Here is a 6,541-nt window from a genome sequence, read left to right on the forward strand (position 1 = left end):
GGGAAGGCCTTTGAGCTTCTGTAGACCTTTCGCTGTAAAGCACACCTTCCTCTCACATCACTTTGACTCCGATTCTTGCTGCTGGCTGGCTTGCTTGCCCACGTGCTGTTTGCCTCCGTCTTCCCTCTGTCACCTGCCCCTTGCAAAGGCCCATGAATCCTAAGGAGATAGTCAGGTGGTCACTCTGTCCATCCCTCTGTCCCATGCCTCATCCCCACTTTTTCATTTACCTGAGAAGCTTGACACTTCCCAAGACACCGATGATCAGAATCATTGCTACAGAGACCCATGTTGGTGACACTGTCACCCTTCTCTGCATTCCCAATTATTTTTCTGAAAGAGTCATTTTCTGGGGTAGGAAGTGGTTTCAGAAGTCAAAGCACATAAGAAGAATTCAGCCAGGAGCATTGAGAAGGTTAATGTGGTGAGAAAGGAAGATCAATAGCCAGAAGGGGGCTTTCTGATTGGTCCCAAGTTTCTAGGAGGTTATTCCATGAAAACAACAGGTTACCATATCTGCTCTTTGCCATTTAATAGAAATCTGACCTGTTAAAACCTATGGCATGAAGGATTTGGATAGAGATGAACAGAATCTCTTACCAGTGAGGAGCCTCAGCAGGAATAAGTAAGGGAAACTGAGGACACAATGGGGACCCCAGACTGTCAAGTACAGATGTTGTGGGGCTGGCCCAACGGGTGCACTGAATGGCCAACCAAGGCCTTGCCAGTAATGGTAAGGCAACACCTGCTTTGATGGGGCACTATGCCATCTCCTGACTGAAGCTGAGTTTGCCTGGATCACAGGGGTGGGTCTGTGGGCCTGAGAGAGGGTCTGTTCTGTAGCAAAGGCTGCCACAGAGAAGTTATAGTCTGTAGGAGACCCTGATGCAAACAAGAGTTGAGTCTGCATCCATCTGAAACTTCACCTGTGTTAATTTGGCAGTATTGTAAATACAAACTTAATGTAAAATTTACTCAACAAGTACAGTGGGTCCTGTGACATAACCCAGGAGGCTTGTCCTGAGCTGTGGGCTCCAGTTTCCTGAGTTGGCATCTGGGGAGCCATGGCTCAGAGTGTTGAATGCACATGAAGGGCCAGGCAGGCGTTGTGGACCAAGAGGAAACACCGGTCATCGACGCTGAGAGGGGAGGCAGGACCATAAACAGGGAGAGGGAAGTCTAAGGGTGAAAAGTCTTGGCAGGAGGAAGACAAGAGGGATTGAGGTGAGAGTGTAATAGAAAACTAGTTTGAGAAGTTTGCCGGCTAGTGTGAAGGGGAGTGAAGCCTGCTACACCAAGTGGAGTGTTCTTGACTCCAGGGTCATCCCTGAATTAACTCTCTCACCTCTCATTTCAAGACTTCAAATATTTTAGAATGTACTGTCTCAGGATGTGATGTCATGGAAACCTATTGGGTAAGAAAGACCTTGCTCTCTGGGTGGCAGTGATAGTGAATAAAACATAAAATAGGCCCAAGGGCTAAATTCCTTTCTCACTCATGCATTTATAACACCTGCTGAATGTGACACACGTCAGTATGGGGCCCAGTAGCCGAGATCACAATCGGGGAAGTGGTACATGAAGGAGCTGTGGCCTCCTAGGAGACCGACCATCATGAATTCTTCACAAGTGATGTAACACTCTAGGCTGGACCTCTCTCTGGTTCCACAGTAACATGTGAGACCCAAGTGAGATCCCTTCTTCGAGAAAAGGGACACTCTCCTGTCTCCTACCCATCACTATCTCGTACTCATCATGGATGGTCAACAGCCAGTCATGTGAATTTCCTCTTTAGCACATTCTTTTTTTTTTTTTTTTACCATTTATTAAAGAATAAATGTTTGCAGAACTAAGCAATAGATTTTGAATCCTGTGTTCAGAGATCGGTATGTTTTCAAATTCAGAAGATATCACGTACTTGGCATTTTTGTTACTATAAACAAGTGGGTACTGGAGTGAGAAGACTCTGGTTTCAAACCCCAGCTGTACATTTGTTGACTATATGACTTGGGATGGAGATCCTTACACATTTTGAGATTTTTAATCACCTGTGATATGGAGATGGAAACTTTCGCAGCCACTTTGCACTGTAGAAGCCTGTGCATGGTGGGCACTCGGTGAATGAAGTCTACCCATTCACAGCCCATGGTCCATGATGCTGTAGTCAAAAATTCCTCAGCAACCAGAAGTTCTTTTTTAGTTTTCTTTCAGATTGTAAAGAATCCGCCTGCAATGCGGGAGACCTGGGTTCAATCCCTGGGTTGGGAAGATCCCCTGGAGAAGGGAAAGGCTACCCACTCCAGTATTCTGGCTTGGAGAATCCCAAGGACCAAAGAGCCTGGTGGGCTACAGTCCATGGGGTTGCAAAGAGTCAGACAACTGAGTGACCTACTTTCTTACTAACTAGATAGTGAAACCTAATCTGAACTTAACTGGGAGGCTATTTATTGCTTTTCTTTATTCTGTTCAATGTGAATATTTGTGTATTTTGCTGCAGAAATAGTAATGTATTTGATTTTAGACCCTTCTGGGATTGGATTCTGAAACACACCTGTTCTCACCTTATCTTTCTCTCTTTGCTTTTAAAGATATTTTTTGATGTGGGCCATTTTTAAAGTCTTTATTGAATTTATGACAATAATGCTTCTGTTTTATGTTTTGAATTTTTGGCCTTGTACGTGGGATCTTAGTCCTCCAACCAGGGATCAAACCCACACCCCTGCATTGAAAGGGGAAGTCTTAACCCCTGGAAAGTTCCCATTTTATCTGTCTGATGAGAAATTGACAGGCCATGACTGCCCCATTACCTTCTGTTAAAGCCTAAAATGTACATATGCAAATACTCATGTAATAAAACATGAATTTCCATTTTCAAAATCTTTTGCTCAGGACTAGGTATGAAAACTCAATAGATGGCCTCATTCAATTGTTTAATCAAAATTTACCAAGTCCTTATATTTTGTAAGATGTGTTGCTAGGTGCTGGAAGGCTTCAAAGATGAAAAGAGACCTGCCACTGAGAAACCAGGAATTTAGTGTTTGGGATGAGGGTGGCACAAGGAAAATTGTAATATGCAAGGAAGAGCACGCTGACTTCCTTGGCTGGGATTCCAGACAGGACAGGTTCACCACTGGAGAGAGGGTGAAGCTTCATAAAGGTGGGGCATTTGAAATGTGGGTAGGAGTGTGCCAGGCAAAGATGAGGCATGGGGTATTCTGAGCAGAGGGAGCAGTAAGGAAAAGGTGAGACAGCAGGGTGGAGTTACCTGTTTGGAGACTAGTAAGTGGTCCAGCTTGGTGGAAGCACAGAGTGTGTGGTAAGAAGGAGGTGAGGGGAAGGCTGGAGGGGGAGATGGGTAGGATGGTAGAAAGCTGGGACTGCCAGGGGAGTTTGCGCTCAATTTAGCAGGCACAGGAAGGGATAGGTGTTGCTTAAAACATTTTTTTATTTCTGATTGCTAAAATGTGTTCAAATAAAAAGAACTTGAAAAACAAACAAAATATATTAATATATATATACACATACATATATGAAAACATTTAAATGCTCATAATCCACACCTAGAGATAACTGTTGTTGATATTTTATTTTACATATTCAGTATTTTATTTAATTAGTAAATTTAATTAATTTTAATTACTGCTTATTTAATTTAGTATTTTATTGACTTATTTTTTAATTAAGTTTTAATGGCTGCACTGGGCTCCCTGTGGCAGTGGGCGGGCGCTCTCTAGTTGCAGCCAAGGTTCTCTAGCTGTATGTGCAGGCTTAGTTGCCCCATGGCATGTGGGGTCTTACTTCCCAGATAAAGGATGGAACTTGCATCCCCTGCATTGCAAGGTGGATCCTTAACCACTGGACCACCAGGGAAGTCTCCATTGTTAATATTTTAAAATGAGTCCTCACAGTCTTTTTCTGTATAAAGGTAGATGACTCAGCTATTTTGATTAATTAATTTTGAGGGTAACGTATACATGAAACCACATTGTTTCAGATTATTTGAAAACCAGCCTTTGGACATAATACTGTAGAAAAAAGAAATATAACAGCAGTATATGGATAGGTTGGATATACAGATATGTAGAAATAAGAAAGCCATTAAAAATGCTGCTGTGACGATTAAGATGAAACAAATCCTTGAACCTGGATGGTGGCTATGAAAAAAGAAAGGGGACAGGATGAGAAAAAAACTGTATTTAAAAGGAAGGCAATTCAAATGGTTTAGAAGGAAGAAGGAAAACTCAGAAATACCTTCCAGGTTTCAAGTCAGGGTGACTGGGGTTTTGAGGGGAATGGACACGATATTAGCTCTAGGGGACTATTGTGTGTGTATTCTTTTACCCATTTTGAGTATGTGGTGGTGTGGGATGGCCAAGAACAAAAAGGCAGATTCAAGATTCATTTACATTTTCAAGATTTCTCTGGTTACGGATGAAGATGAGTTTTCTGAAGGAGAGACTAGAGAGACAAAAGATGGATTGGAAGAGAGATGTGGGGACATTCATATTTAGAAAATAGAAGAACAGGAGCTAGAGAAGGAGCCAGCCAAAGAAAAGTCAGAATTGTCAGAGAATTGAGAGTAGAGTGGCTCTACAGTCATGGGTGGAAGCTATTTCAAAGCTGTGTGATTCACAGCCTGAAATGCCACAGAGAAGGCAAGAAGGATGAGGACCAGGCACAAAGGATGAAAAGAAGTCATGTAGAAGGTACCAGATCCTGAGATATGGAAGTGTTAATTGCTCAGTTGTATCTGACTCTTTGTAACCCCATGGACTGTAGTCCACCTGGCTCCTCTGTCCATGGAATCCTACAGGCAAGAATATTGTAGTGGGTAGCCATTCCCTTATCCAAGAATCTTCATGACTCAGAGATCAAACCCAGGTGTCCTGTGTTGCAGGCAGATTATTTACTGTTGGAGAACTCTGCTAAGAGCAGGTGTTATTATATTTAATGACTATCATATTTGGCAGTGTGGAAGGGTTTACCAGACCCAGCCAAATGACTTGCACAGAGATGGAGCTTAAGAAATGTACTGAATGAAATAATGAATGAGTAGGAGACAAAAGAGTAAGTGTTTAGGAGTGATGGTGATGTGTATGCGTGCTGTCGTAAGTTGAGTCTGACTTTTTGTGACCCCCTGGACTGCAGCCTGCCAGGCTCCTCTGTCCATGGCATTTTCCAGGCAAGAATACCAGATGGTACTGTGGAGGTGGCCAATTCTTAACTCTGTCCAGCAGAGCCAATCAGTTCCTTGCCTCTTGGGACCTTCTGCCCTTGGGAATGCTCCTGGACGTTGAATTTGACTATGCATACAGGCCAGTCTGCTTGGGAAGCCAGGCCAGCCATCAGGGAGCAAGGTCAAGAGAGAGGCTGGTGGCCATTTCTCAATAAGACTTCCTAGCGTCTCACAGGCAGTCCAGAGAAGGGGCATCAAGTGCCGTGAGTAACCTCAGCGTCATCAGGGAGTTGTTCTCCTAGGGTTTTCTCGTCTGCACGAGTTCCAGTCCGTCCTGTTTGCCTTCATCCTATTGATATACATGCTGACAGTTCTGGGGAATCTGGCTATCGTCACCCTCACGGGCCTGGACCCCCACCCCCACTCACCCATGTACTTCTTCCTCTGCAATTTCTCCCTCATGGAGGTGCTGCTGGTCACCTCCACCGTGGCCCCTAGGATGCTGGCTAACCTGCTGTCCCCTCGCAGGACCATGGCCCTGGCTAAATACCTGACCCACTCTTTGTTTTCCTTCTCCCTGGGCTCCACCCACTTCCTGCTCCTCACAGTCATGGCCTTTGATCGCTCCGTGGCCATCTGCCGCCGTCTACACTACCAGACCATCATGAACAGGCCGGTCTGTGTGAAGCTGGTAGTGGTCTGCTGGGTGGTGGGGTTCCTCTCCATCATCTCCCTGACCCTGTAGAAAGCCCAGCTCTGGTTCTGCGTCCCCAGCGTCACTGACCACCACTTCTTCGACTCCGCCCCGCTGCTTGAGCGGTCCTGCTCTGATACCCAGCACGTTGAGCTCATGGACTTCTTCCTCTCCTTGCTCTTCAGAAACCAGACAAGGGCTCCTCCACACACCTCAACAAGGTGGTGGCCCTGATGACTGCCCTGGTGACCCCGTTCCTCAACCCCTTCATCTTCACCTTCCACAATGAGAAGGTCCAAAAAGTCACAGAGGATACGTCCAAAAGGATCGTCCTCAGACACCCAGCCGCCCTCAGAGGAGAGCACAGAGCGGGGGTTGTCCACTGCGGGTGGCACCCAGGTGCCCAGGCTGGGGCTTCTCAGTCTCCTTCCTAGTCTCTCCTGCCCCCTCCGCCCCGCTGAAGTCACTGTTCACTCTCCACAGGGAGAGGATGAATTCACGTGCACCGAATGTCTCAAAGGCAGACGTCTGTGAGCCTGCGCTAGTTAAGGAAAGGATGATTTCAAGGCAGCTGGGGGTGACAACAGTGTGATGATGTCAATTCAAATTGTAAGATTTTTTGATTGAAGTCGCTCAGCCATGTCCAACTCTTTGTGACCCCATGGACTATA

The 6,541-nt window shown here is 45.5% G+C and overlaps 1 pseudogene; it reads left to right on the forward strand.

Annotated features, from left to right (window-relative positions):
• Positions 1-646: 646 nt before the first annotated feature.
• LOC113891804 lies at positions 647-6,541 on the forward strand (annotated as a pseudogene).

Source organism: Bos indicus x Bos taurus, chromosome 4 (assembly GCF_003369695.1).
Source record: "Bos indicus x Bos taurus breed Angus x Brahman F1 hybrid chromosome 4, Bos_hybrid_MaternalHap_v2.0, whole genome shotgun sequence".
Taxonomy (NCBI): domain Eukaryota; kingdom Metazoa; phylum Chordata; class Mammalia; order Artiodactyla; family Bovidae; genus Bos; species Bos indicus x Bos taurus.